Source organism: Hibiscus syriacus, unplaced genomic scaffold (assembly GCF_006381635.1).
Source record: "Hibiscus syriacus cultivar Baekdansim isolate YM2019G1 unplaced genomic scaffold, ASM638163v2 tig00113124_pilon, whole genome shotgun sequence".
Classification (NCBI taxonomy): domain Eukaryota; kingdom Viridiplantae; phylum Streptophyta; class Magnoliopsida; order Malvales; family Malvaceae; genus Hibiscus; species Hibiscus syriacus.
This window is the reverse complement of record NW_024063444.1, coordinates 3,788,291-3,810,756: the sequence shown is the minus strand read 5'-3', so window position 1 is coordinate 3,810,756 and position 22,466 is coordinate 3,788,291. Positions and strand designations below refer to the sequence as shown.

Genomic DNA, 22,466 nt, shown 5'->3' with positions numbered 1-22,466 from the left:
CAACAACATGATTGAGAAAATATAAATAATTTTTTAAAAAAGATAAAAAGACCTTTTAGATACCTTTTAGTTTTGAAATTATACAAATTGGTCCTTACCAAAAATCAAAGAGCATTCGATTTGTCAATTTTGAAAGTGGACAATTAATCACGAAATTAATATTTTCTTTCAATTTTCTATAATTTTGATTAATTCAATAATAAATTTATTCTTCAATGCTTATATTTTTTGTCATTTTGATTTTAAATCTAGAAATTTAATAAATTTAACTCTCAATATTTATAAAAATGTATAAATTATATGTGGAATTTTATAGAATCAAGATTAAATTGATATGATCCTTGAATATTGATGATTAAAACTATTAAAATTGACGAAAAATATTAAAATTGTGATTATTTTTTGGTTACTTACTTTGAAAATTGTCTTCCTATATTGGGAGGAATCAATTTACTCAGTTTTGAAATTGAGTGGACCGCAAGTTTTAATTTAGCGGGAAAATCATATAGAGAGCAAAAAAAAAAAACATAAAAACTTGGGGAAAGAACGAAGCGAAGGCGCCCAAGTTTCGGTCGAGAAAATAGAGATATGGAAAATGAAGGGGAGAGAAAATTTCCAGCATTCCCGGACAAGCCATATTCAATCCAGATGGATTTCATGAATGCACTTTATCACTCTTTAGATAAAGGCGGCGTCTCCATGCTCGAAAGTCCTACCGGTACCTTCTCTCTCTCTCTCTCTCTATATATATATATATATATATATATCTTGCATGTTTTCTCGATGTTTGGTTGCTGAGAAAATGGCGAGGAGAATATTGGAATATTGAAGTTGGAAAAATAGAAAAGCTAAAAATATTTTGTATTTAACTTATATCGAGTTTCCCCCTTGTTTATGTAAACTTTGCATAATTGATTTTGTACATGCCCTGATTCCTGCTTTATGACAGAACAAAACAACAACTTAATTTGAAATTTTCTTGTAAAATTAGGAACTGGCAAAACACTGAGCATTGTCTGCTGTGCTTTGCAATGGGTGATTGATCAGAGACAAAAAAAAGTCTGAAGAAAGGGTTGAATCTGATGAAAAGAAGGAACAAATAGGTTCAGACGATGAACCTGATTGGCTCAAAAACTTTGCCGTGAACAAAGACAACCAAATCGATGATAAGAAGGGAAAGAAAAAGAAAAATAGGTTTGCATTAGCAAAACTTGGAAAAATAATGAATAAATATAGTCACAGGGATTTATTCTCACGTGATTTAGAAGAGGAATGTTTTCTGCTCGAAGAATACGAAAGTGAAGAGGAAGGTGGTATTGGAAGTTTGAATTTGAAGAGAAAAACGGCAAGTTTCTTGTTAATTCTTCAAGTGACGAAGAGGAGGGTGAGTCCGAGGAGGAGGAAGTGAAATTGAAGGTTTATTTTCCTGACCATGTGAAGGTTTACATTTCAGAGGTTTTGAGACTAGGAATCTCTACTCAAATTAATGAGCGATGCTTGGAGCTTCAAAAGAACAAGAAAAAGGAAACCTCTAAAATGAAGGTACTTGAATATCCCAGTTCTAACTCCACAGTTTAGCTGTAATGCACTTTATCAAGGATTAGTATCTTAAGTCTGTTAGCAGTTACAACCCCTTCATTTGTTACTTATCAATGTTTAATTATGTCATTAACGAAATTAAGACATCGTGTACCAAGGACCGTTTCTTTGGAGACATTTAGTCTTGCTGTTAAGTTAGCTCACATCCTAATCCAAGACTAACAATTGAAATATGTGTTGCTGGGAAAAGAGGGTTTTCTTGACTAATAATAGTAGGCTTTTTCTTTTGCAGAAATTAGGCACAGAGGGAAAGATGGGGCGAACTAAGGCTTCCTCTGGATACACAATGCTTAGAAAACATAAACTACAAAAATAATTTAGGAATGAAGTTTCTCAACAAGGAGCATTGGACATTGAAGATCTTGTTCAACTTGGAAGAAATATAGGAACATAACCATATTATGGCTCCCGAAGTATGATCCCCTCAGCTGATCTAGTAGTTCTTCCATAGCAATCACTCCTTTCAAAAGCATCACGTGAAGTTCTGAGGTTGAATCTGAAGAATGATGTCGTTATAATAGATGAAGCTCACAATCTGGCTGATTCCCTCATTAGCATGTATGATGCGAAAATTAATTTGTCACAGGTATATAATTTTCCCTGGTATTGTCATTGGTGCTTAAAAAATAATGTTTGACCTTGATATTTCGATTTCTTTGTTTCTCAAATATTCCATTTACCGTTTGAAACCTGCATGATGAAAACTTGGAGAAACCAGTTACAAATTAGATACCTTTTCATTTTAAAAGGAATTTGAATCTTCTCAAACATATTGTTTTACTCAGTTTAGATTTTGATGTTATATTGTTGATTCTAATTCATCTAAAACTAAAATCGAGTAATTTTATGTTTTTTTCAGTTGGAGAATGTACATAGCCACATAGAGAAGTCTTTTGGAAGTTTCCGCGGTCTCTTGGGACCTGGAAATCGAAGATATATTCAAAACTTTTGGTTCTTACCCGGGCTTTCCTCCGAGTTCTACTAACGATAAGGATGGGAATTGTTTAAACACTTGCCCAGATGCTGAAAGTGGTGTTGGAGGAAATAAAAACTTTGATTCTTCCATGGCCATAAATGATTTTTTATTCTCCCTCAATATTGACAACATTAATTTAATCAAGCTGCTTTAGTATATAAATGAAAGCGACATCATGCACAAGGTAGATTTGTGTCCATACAATATTTTTTCTTATATTGTGAAATTATGAGTTCAGTTCCTTTTCTCTTGTACTTCTCCAAATTTTATGGTCACAACTCACAATATTATGGCTCCAGGTTAGTGGGTATGGAGATAAAACGACTACCTTGCACAAAGGTTCAGCAGTCAAGGAAAATGGGGAAAGTTGCGATTGTTTTAGCATTCTATCTTGCTTTCAGGCGATGGCAACTATGTTACTGTCGCTGACATATAATGATGGTGATGGAAGGATAATAATATCCAGGAAGAGACCAACATCTTCAGGACAAGGAGCTTACATGGAACATGTTATGCTCACCGGTGAAAAGATTTTTTTCTTAGGTTATTCCAAGAGTTCAATTATCTCAGTGATTGTATTTATTTCCTATATTTCCTTTGTTTGAGATCAATACATGGTGTTAAAGTCTGTGTTTTGGATATTCGACATCATCATGATCATCCTATATTGCAACTTTTTGCAGGTTGTGAATAAAGCACACACTGTTGTATTGGCAGAGGGAACTCTGCAACCAATAGAAGAAACAAGAGAGCGACTTTTTCCATGGTTACCATCAGATCAACTCCATTTATTTTCATGTAGCCATATTGTTCCTCCAGAGAGTATATTGCCACTTGCAGTATCTCGTGGACTATTGTCCGCGATTTGTGACTACTATATATGGTCGCAAAAATATGTGCAAGTATACATAATCGAACAAGTAATACAGTGATGAGTGAGTATCGTATTCATAAGGATTAGAAGAAATTGATAAGTTCAATCAAAACAATATATTCTCTCTAAGTATAGTTAGTGATGGTATGTACATATGAGAATGTTGTGGCAAAATGAAATGACGGTTGTGGAAATAGAATGATGGCAGTATGGTAGCAAATGGAGATGTGGCAAAGTGGATGTAAATACAGTAACAAATTTAATTGTGTTTGGTGCAAAAAAATGGAAATGTAAATGTTGGATTTGATTATCAGGACTTTAACTTTCTCACACGAAAAGCTACTATGAGAATGAATGATAGGAGTCACTTAGGAAATTTAAGTCTACCTCTCAGAATGGTCTTAATTATATGTCTTATCTGCCCGACATAGTTTGCTAAGGGTGTTCTATGCTATCTCTAGTTAAGGGACTCGACAGGTTGAAGATGTCTTGGCAAATCGATTGGAGTTAGCTACTGCAAGGATCTTATTAATCAAGATAACAAGATATGTCACGGTAATACCTTTTTGCGACAACAGTAACATCTAACCTCTCGATCATGCACTACTCTTTTTAGTCGACTGAAATCCTAGCTTTATCTCTAAGGTAGATCAGACCTAGTTACTATCTAGAACTCCTTGCTTATGTGGTTCCTCCTTAGTTTCTCTTGAATACTAAGGATGGACTACTTAGACATTCTCTGGAACACTAAGTAATCTCCTAAGGAATGACTACTCTCATAGCTTATATAACCTTAAGGCATTAAACTTCATAAACAAAACAGATAATAACATACAAAAACAACCATACATTAAAACAAATATTAAATATCCAAAATAAACTCCTACCAAATAAGATTAGTTTATGGTAGGGTTCGAATATATCAAGTACAAAGCAAGTTAATTCGTTTCTTACAACGAAAGTGATAAAAATGAAAGCAAAGAGCAAAAGGAAGGAGGAAAAGCCTTCGACGTGCACTGACAGAGCTTCCCTCGACCACCATAGACTGTCCCAGCAAGCTAGCTCCTCTCGAACGCCTAGTTCGTCACTCCTTTTAGCTTGTCAACGGAGGAAGGCCATGACAAATAGGATTGGTGGAGAAAGGAGAGACATTTTTCCTTCAAATTTTTAGGCTCAAGGCGGCGTGTGTAAAAGTCTCTTTGCAAGGTAGCTTAATCTCATATTTATAAGTGGAGAATAAACCTAGGAATTTGTGTTGAAATTCCTAGGATACCCCAAATCATGTTTAATTCACGTGAGGGTGAGTAGAGGTGACAGTGGTCCCCTTGGGCAGCTGGCAATGGTCCAGCCTAGGAGGCTGGCTGAGTACCCAACAAGATCAGGTTGCAGCAAGTTAAGGCCCAACATAATCAACTACAGCAGCGTGTGGTCCCCTCTAGGCAGGTGTCTCCTCTTGTGTAGAGATCACGTGAAGATAGAGACAACTGGCTCTAAAAAAATATATTCTTTTGTTTTGTTCGCTCTCGAAATGCCAATCGAATCGGCATTTGCATTTTGCTCAGCAGTCTCGTCTTGTCACGACATTTCCTTTTTTCTTTTCCTTGCTCTCAAATCCTGCACATCACCAAGCAAACACCTTCCCCATAAAGCAACATCGATTACAAAATAAAATGTCAAGACAAACATAATTCCACCACATGCAACTATATGCTCCTAAATACATCTATATGATCCTAAATGAGCTCTTAGACAGTCAATAACTTAAGTGAAAAGATCCCAAATATGACCTTTTTACGGAGTTATCAACCATAAGGCAGATCTTTTGATTTTAGCTATGATTTGAGAGGTTCATCAACTATGGTGAGTGTATAGCGCTCAGAAACTGTTATTGCAATGAATTTTGTAACCAATTGTTTATTGAATCTTTTTTTTTCTCAAACTGATTATGGTCAAACTCCACTTAACTGACATCATTTATATTTTATGTTGTTGGTTTTGATTATACAGATAGAAGAACTAGGGCTCTTGCTTTGCGATTTGGCAACAGTTGTTCCCGAAGGAATTGTTATGTTCTTTTCTTCATTCGAGTATGAATGATAGGTCTATGATTCATGGAAAACCTCAGGAATACTTGAAAGAATCATGAAGAGAAAGCATGTCTTCAGAGAACTTAGAAAAAGTACAGAGATAGAGGCCATTCTCAAGGAATACAAGGAAACAATTGATAACCCTGCTCCTAAAAGTGGTGCAATACTCCTAGTCGTGGTTGGTGGCAAGATATCAGAAGGCATCAACTTCAATGATGGGATGGGGTGATGCATATTCATGGTTGGACTTCTCTATCCTTGCCCTTCTGACATTGAATTATTGGAAAAGGGTGAAGCATATTGAAGGTTTAGGTGATGCAAGTTTTACGAAAAGCTAAAGCTTTTTACTAATGAAGAATTTTATGGGGGAGACGTTCAGTCTGGTTTCAGCATTCTAAGGAGTTGTAGGCGCAGGGGAAGAGAATATTATGAAAATCGTTGCATGAAAGTTGTAAATCAATCAATTGGTAAGTACAAAGCACTCTAAGGATATGTTTTCTAGTATAGTTATTATACTCGCTATATAGGGATGGAGTTGAAACCGGATTCCCTAGGCTTATTGGTCGGTGTTTACATAGGTAAAAAACCATTGGGCTGGTTTCTTTAAGACCGACCAGGATTTCTAGATGTAGGATGTCTGTTTGAATGGCGCCTATAAATATAACTACATATTTTTGTTATGTCTTGATTATGTCAATCTTGATTTCTACATTTAACTGCATCTTTATGTTCTTAACCCTTATTTCATTGATATGTTTTAGGCAGAGCGATTCGGCATATAAATGAATATGCCACAATTTTACTGGTGGACATCCATAACTCATCAGATTCTTCGAAAAGAAGTTTTTCTCATCCGAGTAGCAAGCTCCCACAGTGGATAAAAGATCATCTCTGGAACACCTATTTCCCGTATACATCCCTGTACACAAGTCGTAGATGTCACATGTCTTTTAAAATGTTTATGTACTTGAAAACCAGTAAATTTTGGTTTCTTTAAATAAAACAATTTAATAAATAAATATACTTCTACTTTGTCAAAACTCATATTAAAACAATATGAAATCTTTTTACATGTATACATGTCAACTAAAAATTTAAAACAATAGTAGTATGTCATTACTAATATCGGTAAGTAATCTTCGATGATTAATGCCAAGCTAAGCTCCTTATTCTACTCGATCCTTTTACCTACGCGTGAAAATCATCACACACTAAGTATACACTTAGTGAGGCATAAGAAAAATAAGTAAAACATTTTTAAACATAAGTCATAAAAGATCAAAATACTAATTAAATCGTATAATATATATATATATATATATATATATATATATATATATATATATATATATATATATATAACTGACTTGATAAGCTAGATTTCCGTCACATAACCTACGAAACATTATTTCATATGCATAACATACTTATCAATCGGTCTATTAAAAAATATCCAATCACAACTTAATGTATGACACTTGAGAATGCAAGGTACATAAATTGCACATAAGTGCTAAATAAGAGTATAGGTATTCAAGGTGTAACATCCTCCACACCGGGTTAGTGATAAAATTTTGAAATTTTAAAATTTAGTGACCAAAGTAGAGATAAATTGAATAGTTGAAAGATCTAATAGGAATGTTTCATGTAGGATGGATAAGCAAAGAAGGGAAATTAAGAGGGCAAATGAGTCTTTTAGTAAGAGAAATAATTAAATATTCCTTAAGGTTATTTTATAAACCACGTGGAAAGCATTTGAGAGAAAACAAGGTTCCAGATATTTCTATCTTCTTCTTCTTCTTCTCCAACCGTGAAGCTTGCAAGCAAAGGTGAATTGTCTTCTTTTGGATTAATTCTTATGAGTTAAGCATGGTTTTGATTAATGAAGATTTAGGAAAGATGATGGAGAGAAACAAGGACTTAGAAACTCAAAGAATTCTAAGTTAAGGGAGATTAAAGGTTGGGAGCCATTGAATGAAATTTTGGATTAAAGGTCATAATAAGAATTTGAAGCTGAATTTGACTTGTCATCAAGCTAATTAAGAAGTATGAGGTGATAGAATTAAAATTAGAACAAGTTGGAATTTGAGTAAGATTCTTAAATTCTATATGGAGGATTGGTTTTTTTTTAAGTTTTAGAGGTATTGAATGGATAATAATTAGTTTAAGTAAGTGTATGAAAGTTAGGAATATTGAAGGGAATAAAATATGAAGGTTTGAGCTAAAAATGAGATGATTTTCGAGCTCAAAATAGGATTTCTAGGCTAGGGGAATCGGTACCCATTCAAGGGGAATAGATACTCCCTCAAACGAATATGAAATTCCAGAATGCCAAAGGAGAATCGATACCCCCACAGTAGGGAACCGATTCCCCCTAAAGAAAAAAAATAAAAATCAATTCCTTAAATTGTTTAGGCTATTAGAAGTTAATTTCAAGACTTAGGCATCTGATAATCATATTGAAAATTATGTTTATGTAGATATTGAGCCTAATCGAGTTCTGGAAGAATCGACAAGTAAGATCGATCAAGGAAAAAGCAAGGAAATATAGGTGATTGCATTTGCATAGCATGAATATAGTATTATATTCAGTTCTAGACTTGTGATATGTCTAGATTCAATATTTGATACATGATCACATTCCATATTATGATACTTGATATGAATTCATATTATATGAATTATGTGACATGATATGCAGGAAAAGTTATATGAATTATGGATAAAGTATGGAAAATGAAATGTTTATGTGATAAAGGTATGGAATGTTATGTCTATGCGATATAAATTATGTGAATTGTAAAAGCCCATGTTATGTAGATGAGAACTATATGTATAGTTGGCATTCCAAGGGTAGAGGGTCTACGTGGTCCTTCGGGATATATATATATATATATATTCTTTGAAACATTTGTGAGGTCTTTTGAGACACATAATTGATCATTGGCATATGTATATGATTCTTAAGGAATTTATATGTGGTCCTTCGGGATAAATTATACGCGATCCTTCAGGACAAATCTCTACGCGGCACTTAGGTGCAATTTATACGAGCTGTGGTGACAACATAGTGCACAACCTCACAATACTCATGTAACTTAGATTCTCAGTATGGTATCATGGGCCAATAAACTTATTAATACAAATTCGTGAATGCTAATGTAATATGCTTATGGGTAAGGATCATGGTGATATAAACTACATTGATTAAGTATACGATTTCATCTCATTTCATATCATTATGACATTTTCATTTAGTTCCTTGCTATTATTATTTTTACATTGCCTCACTAAGTCGATGACTTAGCGTGTGAGTGTTTCACGCGTAGGATCCGAGAAAGTAGAAGATACAGGTTAAGCAGCTGACATCATTACTCCTGCAACTATCAGATCAGAAGCAACCTAATCAGTAGGTCATTTTGTTATGTAAATGGGTGTTGGCATGTAATTAAAGGGTTAAGTTGTGTATTCTCTGAGTATTTTGGTAAACTTGTATTAATATATGTATATTATCATATTTTCTTAATAAAATTTTAAGTATTTTGTTATTATTTGTTAAGAGTAAAGTTTTAAAAAGATAATGTGACATCTCAGACTCGTATTCGGGTCGGGTACGGGTTTGAGGGTGTTACATTTAATGGAATTAGAGCTATGGTTTAGCCGATTCTAGGCATAAACCAGAGTCTATAGAGTCTTTAAATAGAATACATACCAACAAAAAGTGAGAACTTCTGATCTGGTATAGTATGATTATGTTGTTTTGCTAATGGAGCGATATGTTTATTCTTATTAGATGTTCGGACATAGTAACTCCCGAAGTGAAGCGGGAGAAGATAGGCCTGCTGAAAGCAGTAATTCACCTGCCCTGGCCAGGCAAGGTGAAGAACATGCATTTCAAGCAGTGCATGTGCAAGATCATGATACGTTCTTCAGAACGTTAGACGCTATTCTGATGCGTCTTCAACCTCCTGCTCCATCAACTCAAAGAATGAATATAGCAAAAGATTTGAGAGGTTTAGGAGCTCCCGAATTAAGGGAGAAGCTGAGGAAGGTCTGGTTGCGGCGGATCTTTGGTTAAATGATTTGAAAATCATGTTGGATGGTCTCCACTGCTCTGAAGTGGAGAAATTAGATGGAGCTGTCTCGTTACTGAGGGGTCAGGCGAGGATGTGGTGGACGAACGTCACCATGAGGATGTCAAATGACCAGTTGACTTGGTCTTTGTTTTTAGAAGAATTCAAAAACAAGTACATTGGAGAGCAGTTCATTCGGCAAATGAAGCAAGAGTTTATGAATTTGAAGCAGTTGAACCGCTCTGTATATATGAGTATGAATGTGAGTTCAACAAGCTTAGTCAGTTTGCATCTGAGCTAGTATCAACTGAAAAAGAGGCTTGTGAATGGTTTGTAGAGGGCTTACGCCCTAGATTGGAAGAGATGTTGATAGTATTGAATTCAATCGTGCCAAGGCTCTTGAAAGAGCTCAGAATGAGAGATTCTGGGACTTTAGAGTTCATACATCAAAGAGGACAGGTGTTTCTTTTAGCTTAGCACCACCAAAAAGAGGAAGAGACTCAGGATTTCGATCACAAGCTAGATAAGAATCAGTTGCACCATCTGCTAGGGGAGCAAGTCAGGAAAGACCTAGACAGACGCAATCAGTGGGATCTGGTGCTGGGAGATCCACACAGAGTCAATCGAGACAGTGTCAACACTGTGGGAAAAACCATTCTGGGGCTTGTCGGATGGCTGTTGGGACTTGTTTCTGATGTGGAGATGACGTACATTTTATCTGGGATTATCCATTGATGGTTGGTGAGCCTGCACCATCTGAAAGAGTTGGCTCTGCCTCACAGAGAGGACGAGGAAGGGGCAGAGGAAGAAACCAGTCTGAATCCTCTGCACAACATAAAGTTTGCTCAACTGCTCGGGTATATAATTTAAAGACAAGTGAAGATCGGGATGATCCTGATATTATAGCAGGTACTTTTCATCTGTATGATAAATTAGTATTGGTATTGATTGATCCGGGTTCTACTTATTCCTACATTACAAGTAAATTAGTAAAGAAAATGAGGATTCCCTTATAAGCCACGAGTAATGAGATTATAGTAACTAATCCTTTAGGCCATAGTGCTCGAGTAAACAAAGTCTGTAAGAGGTGTCCCATAAAGATTCAGGGAATTGAATTACCTGCTAATCTGATGGAATTACCCTTTGACGAGTTTGAAGTGATTCTGGGAATGGATTTGGTTGTTCCGTTACTATGGGGATGTTAACTGTAGATCAAAAAAGATAACCCTGAAGAGTCTAGGAGGAACAAAAATAAGTGTGACCAGTGAAAGATTTAATCCTTTAGCAAATGTAATATCATTATTGTATACTAAGAAGATATTGCTACAAAGATGTCAAGGTTTTCTTGCAAATGTGATAAATACCAGAGCTAAAGAGAAAGGATTGAATGAGATTTTAATAGTTTGAGAATTCTCTGATATTTTCCCTGTTGAGTTGCCAGGATTACCTCCAGATAGAGAGGTAGAATTTCAAATTGAAGTAATACCGGGAACAGCTCCGATTGTAATGTCACCTTATCGGATGGCTCCGAAAGAATTGCTAGAGTTAAAGAATCAATTGCAAGAGTTGTTAGAGAAGGGATTTATTCGACCAAGTGTGTTGCCTTGGGGAGCTTCGGTGTTATTTGTTAAGAAGAAGGATGGATCAGTGCGTCTATGCATTGATTATCGACAGCTCAATAAGGTGACAATCAAAAATAAATATCCCCTCCCACACATTGATGATTTGTTTGATCAGTTAAAAAGAGCTTCGGTATTCTCGAAGATTGACTTACATTCTGGTTATCACCAATTGAAGATTCAGGAGAAGGATATTCCAAAGACTGCTTTTAGAATGAGATATGGTCATTATGAATTCATTGTAATACCATTCGGAGTAACGAATGCACCTGCTGCTTTCATGGATCTCATGAACAGAATTTTTCAGCCCTACTTGGACCAATTTGTTGTTGTCTTTATTGATGACATACTGGTTTACTCGAAGCCCATTGAAGAGCATAGCGTACATTTAAAAATAGTGTTGCAAATTCTCAGAGATAAGAAGCTTTATGCCAAATGGTCCAAATGTGAATTTTGGCTTAATGAAGTGATTTTCTTGGGGCATGTGATCTCTGCAGATGGGATTCGGGTGGACCCTCAAAAGATAAAAGCTATAATAGACTGGGAAGTTCCAAAGAATGTATCAGAAGTTCGGAGTTTTCTTGGACTTGCCGGTTATTATCGAAGATTCGTTAAGAATTTTTCAATGATAGTGTTGCCTTTAACGAAGCTGATGAGAAAGAATGTACCATTTGTTTAGACTCCTGAATGTCAAGATAGTTTTAAAGCTTTAAAGAGAATTTTGACAGAAGCTCTTGTATTGGTTCAACCGGAATCTGGCAAGAATTTTATAGTATTCAGTGACGCATCTCATAATGGTTTGGGTTGTGTATTAATGCAAGAAGGAAAAGTAGTAGCGTATGCATCGAGACAGTTGAAACCACATGAAAAGAATTACCCCACCCATGATTTAGAAATGGTTGCAGTGGTGTTCGCTATCAAGATTTGGAGTCATTATTTGTATGGGGAACGATGTTACTTGTATACAGACCATAAGAGCCTGAAATATCTGATGACTCAAAAAGAGTTTAATTTAAGGCAAAGGACATGGGTTGAGTTTTTGAGAGATTATGATATAATAATTGACTATCATCTTGGGAAGGCTAACGTGGCAGCAGATGCTTTGAGTAGAAACACATTTGTAGCTTTACGAGCGATGGATGCAAGGTTATCTATGACTAAAGACGGTGGTCTATGTGCAGAGTTAAAACTTAAACCAACATGGTTGGAACGAATAGGAGAATTACAAAGTAAAGATGAAAGGTGTTTGAAAAGAATTGAGCAAGTAAAGAGATTAAAGACTTTGAGGTTAATTTGGATGAAAATTTGTATTATAAAGGAAGAATTATGATACCAGACGATGAAGAGTTGAAGAAAGATTTATTGGTCGAGGCTCATTGCAGTCCATTTACGATGCACCCGGGTGGAACTAAGATGTATATGGATTTAAAAGATCGGTATTGGTGGCAAGGGATGAAGTGAAGCATTACTGAATTTGTGTCCAAGATTTTGATAAGTCAACAAGTTAAAGCTGAGCATCAAGTTCCATTAGGATTATTGCAACCGTTTTACATTCCTCAATGGAAATGGGAAAAATGTGACGATGGATTTTGTTTCGGGGTTACCCTTGACTCCGAACAAAAGAGATTCAATCTGGGTAATTATTGATCGATTGACTAAGTCAACGCATTTCCTTCCGATTAGAATAGATTTTTCTATGGAAAAATATGCAGAACTGTATATTAGAGAATTTATTAGATTGCATGGAGTGCCTGTTTCCATAGTCTCTAATCGAGACCCTCGATTCACTTCGAGATTCTGGAAATCTTTGCATGGAGCGTTGGGAACTCGTTTAAACTTTAATACGGCTTTTCATCCTCAGTCTGACGGACAATCAGAGAGAACTATTCAGATATTGGAAGATATGTTGAGAGCATGCGTAATGGAATTCAAATGATCATGGGAAACGTATTTACCTCTGGCAGAGTTCGCTTACAACAATAGTTATCAGTCCAGTATCAAGATGGCCCCATATGAGGCATTATATGGGAGGAAATATCGTACTCCATTAAATTGGTATGAACTCAAAGATTGAAGTGTTCTTGGTCTGGATTTGATTCAAGATGTAGAAAAGAAAGTTCGAGAAATTCAGCATAACCTCAAAGTGGCCTCTGATCGGCAAAAATCCTATTCTGATCTTAAAAGAAAAAGAGATTGAATTCGAGGTTGGAGATAAAGTTTTCCTTAAAGTATCCCCCTAAAAGAAAGTATTACGATTTGGTCGGAAAGCAAAGTTAAGTCTGAGATTCATTGGGCCATATGAAGTTGTTAAGAGGATAGGACCCATGGCATATCAATTATCTTTTCCACCAGAAATGGAGAAAATTCATAATGTTTTACATGTGTCTATGTTGAGGAGGTCTAGGTCTGATCCCTCTCACATCATTGCACTAGAACAAGTAGAAGTCTAATCGGATCTGACATATGAAGAAGAGCCAGTGAGAATATTAGATTATGAAGTAAAAAAGTTGAGGAATAAAACTATACCATTGGTTAAAGTTCTCTGGAGGAATCACAAAGTAGAAGAAGCTACGTGGGAATGTGAAGAAGATATGCGATTTCAATATCCTCATCTGTTCGTGCAATGAAAATTCGAGGACGAATTTTCTTAAGGGAGGGAGATTTGTAATATCCTCTATACCGGGTTAGTGATCAAATTGTGAAATTTTAAAATTTAGTGACCAAAGTAGATAAATTGAATAGTTGAAAGATCTAATATGAATGTTTCATGTAGGATGGATAAGCAAAGGAGGGAAATTAAGAGGGCAAATGAGTCTTTTAGTAAGAGAAATAATTAAATATTCCTTAAGGTTATTTTATAAAACCACGTGGAAAACATTTGAGAGAAAACAAGGTTCCAGATATTTCTCTCTTCTTATTCTTCTTCTCCAACCGAGAAGCTTGCAAGCAAAGGTGAGTTGTCTTCTTTTGGATTAATTCTTATGAGTTAAGCATGGTTTTGGTTAATGAAGATTTAGGAAAGATGATGGAGAGAAACAAGGACTTAGAAACTCAAAGAATTCTAAGTTAAGGGAGATTAAAGGTTGGGAGCCATTGAATGAAATTTTGGATTAAAGGTCATAATAAGAATTAGAAGTTGGATTTGACTTGTCATCAAGCTAATTAAGAAGTATGAAGTGATAGAATTAAATTAGAACAAATTGGTCTTCTTTTGGATTAATTCTTATGAGTTAAGCATGGTTTTGGTTAATGAAGATTTAGGAAAGATGATGGAGAAACAGGACTTAGAAACTCAAAGAATTCTAAGTTAAGGGAGATTAAAGGTTGGGAGCCATTGAATGAAATTTTGGATTAAAGGTCATAATAAGAATTAGAAGTTGGATTTGACTTGTCATCAAGCTAATTAAGAAGTATGAAGTGATAGAATTAAAATTAGAACAAATTGGAATTTGAGTAAGATTCTTAAATTCTATATGGAGGATTGGCTTTTTTAAGTTTTAGAGGTATTGAATGGATAATGTAGACACACTTTTTTGACCACACATTTATATAAATTATTATTATTATTTCATTAATATTTTTTATTTTTACCCCCATTCCAACAAACCACCGACTCCACTACCCCACCAATTCCACTCTTATCCTTTTTTTTTCACTTCCCCACCAACTAAAAACAAATCAACCCCTACCCCAATTTTCATGTTTCTCACTATCCAACAACCCACTACCCCACTAACTAAAAAACAAAATCCCATTTTCTTTTTAGCTTTTTAAGGGGGCTATCAGAAAGAAAAAAAAGGGGGGGCATTTTGTGTTTTATCTTCTCTTGCAGTATGGTTGCGGATCCGAACAATCTTTGATTTTTCTTTAATGCCTTCGATTTGAATCTGAAAACGCTCTTCGTTTTGACTTCCTGCACTCCTCTACCAGTACATTTCCAGCTTGCTTCTCAGGCGGTTCAACGTTCAAGGTGTCGACCGCCCATTTAGCATCCAACTCCATAATTATTCTTGTAGCCCCTAGAGATTTTGAGAGAACAAGGCCCTGTATCAACCCCCACAATTCAGCTGAAGCACCGTTAGCTCTTTCAATGCGGAGCATAATCCTCTGAATCCTCATTCCATCCTTATCTTGTATCAATCCTCTTGCAGTTGCTAAACCCGTGCTCGCTTTATATGCTCCATCTGTGTTCAAAATCCAGCTCATTTCTGATGTCTTTCTCCACTTCACCCAAATTGGCTCTTTAATTACGTTACCATGTTGTCGTTAGTGCCATATTTATGTCCCTAGCCAACCATGTATTTGATAGTTTCCGACCGACAGCAGTAACCCTTTCGGATGCTGCCTTAAAGCTTAAAAAATTATATCAAAGTTTGTTTCTAATGCCACAGTGGCTGACAGTGTTTTTCAGGCTTATATAGAAGCTGCTGAAATTATGCTTGAGGATGATGTGGCTACAAACAAAGCTATTGGGTCTCACGGCTCTAGTTTGCTCCAGCGGCAACAGAATAATTCAAAGAGATTTTCGGTTTTGACCCACTGCAACACTGGGAGTCTTGTCACAGCTGGATATGGTACCGCTCTTGGTGTAATCCACGCCCTTCATGCAGCTTTAGAAAGGGCATATTGTACCGAAACCAGGCCCTTCAACCAGGGATCCAGACTCACGGCTTTCGAGCTGGTTCGTGAAAAAATACATGCTACTCTAATAGCAGATTCTGCTGCAGATGCGTTAATGAAAGAAGGTCGTGTTAGTGTTGTTCAAATCGGAGCAGATCGTGTAGTTGCAAACGGTGACACTGTTAACAAGATTGGAACTTATAGCCTTGCCTTATGTGCAACGTATCATCATATTACATCCTACGTTGCTGCACCGGTTACATCCATCGGTTTATCGCTTTCTTCTGGGAATGAAATCGTTATCGAGGAAAGATCGGTCAAGGAGTTGTTGCACTCAGGGGAGGGAGGCAGCAGATCGGGGGCAGCCAATAGCAGCCATGTCGCTGCTCAATGATCTCATCAACCTCTTCTCTTTTCATCTCTCTTGCTTTCTATTCCACGAAACCTGAAAATCCACTAATTCAACACCATCGTCTCCACTTCACTACGAACTGAAGCAACCATATCTAGCGGTGAAATGCCACCTAATCTTGGTCAAGCTTTTAAGGACCATACGAGTGAGATGTTTGCATATCACGCAACAATGGTGTCAAATACTCTTGGAGTCTCCACTGTTGTCTTCACTAGAACTGGTTTCATGGCCATATTACTTAGCCATTATCGTCATTCTGGCACCATCTTTGCCTTCACAAATGAGAAAAGGAAGCAAGGAATGGTGAAGGGGGAGCAAGCATCAAGCTCTAGCCCTGACTACTCTGCAACAAGAACCAATCTTTTACCTCTTTGATTTCTTCTTTCCCACCAAAATTTTCCATTTCTGGGTTCATTCTCATACCAAATCTAAACAAGGGTCCCACGTTCCTTTTTTTGTTATATTTCCACACACACAATTGAGAAAACAGTACATGCAAAGCAAACAAAGGGTTTCTAATTTCATAGACAGAATGGAGGAGCCAAAGGATTCGGATAAACTTGTGGGATCAGATTCAGATGAGGAGTCCATCGGGTAACCCGCTTGTTCATTGAATATCGTGTGTTAGTCACTGGATTGCCATCTTCAGCTTCATGGCAGGATCTTAAGGAACATGTGTCGGCCGAGGATAGCATGCACATGCAGAGCGTGGATCAAGGTTGTCTTTTATATTTTTAATTACATGTTTCACAACTGTTGAGCTTTAGTTTTTTTTTCTAATGTTATGAATCAGTAATACGGTGAAGAATCTGGGATTTTGTAGTGTAGATTTGTCCAGAATTATATATATATATATATATATATATATATATATTATCATATAGGTTTTGAAAGATTTTTTTTCATAGTTATTTTTCGTAATCTAACAATATTCTTGACTTTTTAGGAGAATTTTTAATCAATCAAAGGTAAGTAACTCGAATCGGATTTTTGAATTTTAATTTAAATTTGCAATTTTCGCAATTAAGACAACCGATAAATTAATTGGTACCGAAAGGGCGGTTCAAGGGTGCTAATCCTTCCTTGACCGTAACCGACTCCCGAACCCGACACATTTCTGGTAAAAACGTAGATCAGGTAAGATGGTGTCTCAACCCACCTAAATTCGTTTCAAAATGGTCGGTGGCGACTCTAACCCAATCAATTCAAGTCGAAGCCCAATTCCGGGGCCCAACCGAAAGACGGTTTCGACAGATAATAATTAGTTTAAGTGTATAAAAGTTAGGAATATTGAAGGGAGTAAAATATATGAAGGTTTGAGCTGAAATGAGATGATTTTCGAGCTCAAAATAGGATTTCTGGGCTAGGGGAATCGGTACCCATTAAAGGGGAATCGATACCCCCTCAAACGAATATGAAATTCCAGAATGCCAGAGGGGAATCGATACCCCCACAGTAGGGAACCGATTCCCCCTAAAGAAAAAAATAAAAATCAATTCCTTAAATTGTTTAGGCTATTAGAAGTTAATTTCAAGACTTAGGCATCTAATAATCATATTGAAAATTATGTTTATGTAGATATTGAGCCTAATCGAGTTCTGGAACAATCGACAAGTAAGATCGATCGAGGAAAAAGCAAGGAAATATAGGTGAGTGCATATGCATAGCATGAATATAGTATTATATTCAGTTCTAGACTTGTGATAAGTCTAGATTCAATATTTGATACATGATCACATTCCATATTATGATACTTGACATGAATTCATATTATATGCATTATGTGACATGAATATGCAGGAAAAGTTATATGAATTATGGGATAAAGGTATGGAAAATGAAATGTTTATGTGATAAAGGTATGTAATGTTATGTCTATGCGATATAAATTATGTGAATTGTAAAAGCCCATGTTCTGTAAATGAGAACTATAGGTATAGTTGGCATGCCAAGGGTAGAGGGTCTACGTGGTCCTTAGGGATATATATATATTCTTTGGAACATTTGTGAGGTCTTTTGAGACACATAATTGATCCTTGGCATATGTATATGATTCTTAAGGAATTTATATGTGATCCTTCGGGACAAATTCTACGCGGTCCTTCGGGACAAATCTCTACGCGACACTTAGTTGCAATTTATACGAGCTGTGGTGACAGCATAGTGCACAACCTCACAATACTCACGTACCTTAGATTCTCAGTATGGTATCATGGGCCAATAAACTTATTAATATACAAATTCGTGAATGCTAATGTAATATGCTTACGGGTAAGGATCATGGTGATATAAACTACATTGATTAAGTATATGATTTCATCTCATTTTATATCATTATGGCATTTTCATTTAGTTCCTTGATATTATTATTTTTACATTGCCTCACTAAGTCGATGACTTAGCGTGTGAGTGTTTCACGCATAATATCCGAGAAAGTAGAAGATACAAGTTAAGCAGCTGACATCATTACTCCTACAACTATCAGATCAGGAGCAACCAAATCAGTAGGTCATTTTGTTATGTAAATGGGTGTTGGCATGTAACTAAAGGATTAAGTTGTGTATGCTCTGAGTATTTTGGTAAATTTGTATTAATATATGTATATTATCGTATTTTCTTAATAAAATTTTAAGTATTTTGTTATTATTTGTTAAGAGTAAAGTTTTAAAAAGATAATGTGACATCTTGGACTCGTATCTGGGTCGGGTACGTGTTGGGGGTGTTACACAAGGTATTAACAAGTGCTCATTGTGAACACCATAATTGCACACGTAGTGCCATAGTACACAAATTATTGGTACGAAAATGCAATAGTGCATTAAACAAAATCGATCGATAATCATCATATTCAAAGTATGTCAAAATGCACATATGACTCTCAATGTACGTGCAATAGGTTGTTATATCCCAAAACGCATATTAAACATTTATTATGAAATGGCAATAGATGTTAAATAGAGTAAAATACATCCAATTGTTTTAGGACAGTTCATACCCTAAAATCCTTAAATAAAATCATTTTCATAAACTTTATGAAAATACTTCGGAATGAGTTAAAAATATGCTTAGTAAAAACACTCGAGGTTGACTCATCGCAAGTCGTCCTCATATCACACAAGTACATAGTTCATGTGGATCTTAAATTAGCATGCAATAATAGATCTTAAACGCTATCATTTTCATTTAAGTTCCTAATTTTGCTTTAGTTCAAAGATCCCAAATAGTAAAACAACTATTTAACAATTACACATTAACCCACAACTTTTCCATAATTATCGAATAGGTCTCCCAACTTTCATAAAACTACAAAAGAGTCCCTATAAAAGAATCCTTCCTACTTCATTTCCAACCCTTCCATAATTTTTCTTACTTCTTAAAGCTTAGGCCGAATATCAAGAGTGTAGGGTTTCATGATTTCACTTGATTCGATTCGAGCATGAAATTAACCTATATTCAACATTTCAAAAACTTTACAATTAAACCCCTAACTTAATTTCATCAAATCATATCTTTTCCCTAAATTTAGGGTTAGGCCAAAACTTATATACACATGTATAGGTGATTTTAATCATCAATCAAACTTGGAAATGAATCTACAACCTCAATAACCTCAAAATTCATCATCAATTCTTAAAAACCTAACATGAACATAAACCCTAAAATTAGCATGCAATAATGATACCAAATGATAGCGTTTTTCAAATAGAACAATTTTCTATTTCACGACTCGATCCAAAATCCAAAGGAAATTGCTCAAAAATAAAAAAATAAAATTTTTCTTACCTAGTTTCGGGGAGCACGAAATGGAGGCTTGAAGATGAGTTTGTCACGTGAAATTTCTAATTAATTTCATGTTAATTTGTCATTTATTAAACTTAAATGAATTTAAAATTCATTTAATGTGAAATGACAATTTTATCATTAATGAATCCTCATATTTACATTCATACCAAGCCACATAACCCTTATCATCTTTCCAAATTCAAAGATAGACAAAATATTATACCATTTACCATTACCATTTTATCAATGCAACTTTCGAAAAATTTCAATTTTGTCACTTTAATCCAACAATTCAATTTGAACATGAAGGTAAATTCTTAAATCTAATGGTTCATATTATTTTCCATCATTTTAACACGTGGAAATAATATTTTTAAAATAACCTTGAAATTTTTTCAGAATTTCAATTCGATCCGATTTACCAAATTTTTACCTGACTTTAACACTTTGTAGATTTTAACACAATTTTCAGATCAAGAATCTGATTTCTACTTGAACGTCATTCTTGGGGTGAACGATTTATTTACGGGCCAAAATACATAACTTTTGAAAAGTACACTTTTAGTCCCTAAACTTTGGGAAATTTACCTTTTTCATCCCTAAACTTTTTCCTATTTTTTTTTACTTTGGCTACCAAACTTTCAAAATTTACATTTTGTTCACTAACCAATTTTTGGATATTACAGTCTCGTTTCTACAACTAACAATTATGGTGAAGTTCACAAGCTGCTGCATCAGTTCTTCAGATTCAACAAGAACAAAGGTGGCAAGTAGAAGCCGATTTGAGCTCGGAATGAGAAAGCATATTTATGAGGGAAGAGTGAAGGTGCTTTGCTGCTCTGAATGGAACTTTCTTGGTTCCTTTAAGCTATATTTTGTCCAAAACCATAGCCAAAACACATGGGTTCAAGCAGGATTGGTCTAAGGACTTCACTTTCTGCAAGGCAACTGTGAGGCGATGACTTATCCAAGGTATCAGAATGGGCTTTTGGGACCCTTAGATACCATCCCTCAACAGCTAAGGACCATTCACCCCCGTTAACGAATGCAAGAGATTTTGTTTCTTTTCCAAAGGGATGCGATAAAATAATCAAATTATAGATTCGTGAGACCTCAATCCAGGACACTATTCTTGTACGTATTGATATCGGTCTATTTAACGTATTATTTTAAATTTATCGATATATTTTAAAGTTGTAAAATGATTATTAAATTGTATCAAACTATTACAAAATTATCCTTAATTGTTTTATAATCTTCAATAGCTAAAAATATCATTAAAATATAGTTTAGTGATCATATGTGTATTTTACCCAAAATCTTATTCATGCATCACATTCAATCTTATACATAAAAGAATATTCATACATCAAATCAAACAACCTTTATGACTTATACGTTAAGCAGTCAAAAGAAGGAACGAACTGACGAATGAAATCAAAAAGAAATACCTTTATAACCGAAGCTATCGAAAAAGCCATCACAAGTTTCAATCTATCTTTTTGTTAATAAGTATAGTAAGATATTTAATCTTTAATGTTTATATATTTAACTAAATTGATCCTAATCCTAAGAGTATGTATGCTTGAGTTCCTTTCAAGGAAATTGCAGCTCGGTCACAAGCGAGAGCTGATTCTTCAGCCGCGCTAGAAGTGCCAAACCAATGCATTTCTTTCGTCATCAAGTCCATTATTTCAATCGTATATCAACATCATAGTCATCGTCTGATATTGAAAATTCTCCCTGATTCGATCCCAGAGATTTATTCCTTCGGGACACCATAAAATTGAAGCCTGGTGATGGGTTTGGTTAGCAGGTTCATATTAATATGCTTTGCCCTTTATCCATGGTTTTTGATATGGACATGCCATGAAAAACAAGGATAGTAATATTAATGATGTCGCTAGAATTTTTATACTTCAGTAATCATATTAGAAACATACTAATAATTTGATGACTAATATTGTAATTTACCACCTATTTACCGAATATTTGTTTTTAAGGTAAATTAAGTATTTAGTTACCCATGTTCGTTAAAAAATAAACAAAAACTATTAAAATGTCAAATTTTATTTTTTTTAACGATGATATGATATTATTTTATAAGGACATATCAATATTACCCTTAATTTTTAACGATAGATGACCAATATACAATCAAAACGTAACGTTATATGTGATTTTTACATCGACACATAGGAGAGAACTAGCTGCTGGCTAATACTTGGCTGTTCTGGTAGGATCTTGCTGTGTACACTATCACCAATTGAGCAAAAGAAAACTCGAAAGAATCGAATTAAGAAGACTTTAGATTCCCTTTCCTGAAAAAAAAAATAATAACAATTAGTGACTAAAACGAAACTATTGAAATAGATGGAGGAATAAATACATAGTTTACCCATTAATTTACTTTTTCAAAACAA

General features: G+C 35.1%; 2 pseudogenes; both read left to right on the top strand.

Annotated features, from left to right (window-relative positions):
* The first annotated feature begins 516 nt into the window (after positions 1-516).
* On the top strand, positions 517-20,876 carry LOC120185647 (annotated as a pseudogene).
* On the top strand, positions 15,509-16,242 carry LOC120185548 (annotated as a pseudogene).
* Positions 20,877-22,466: the final 1,590 nt, after the last annotated feature.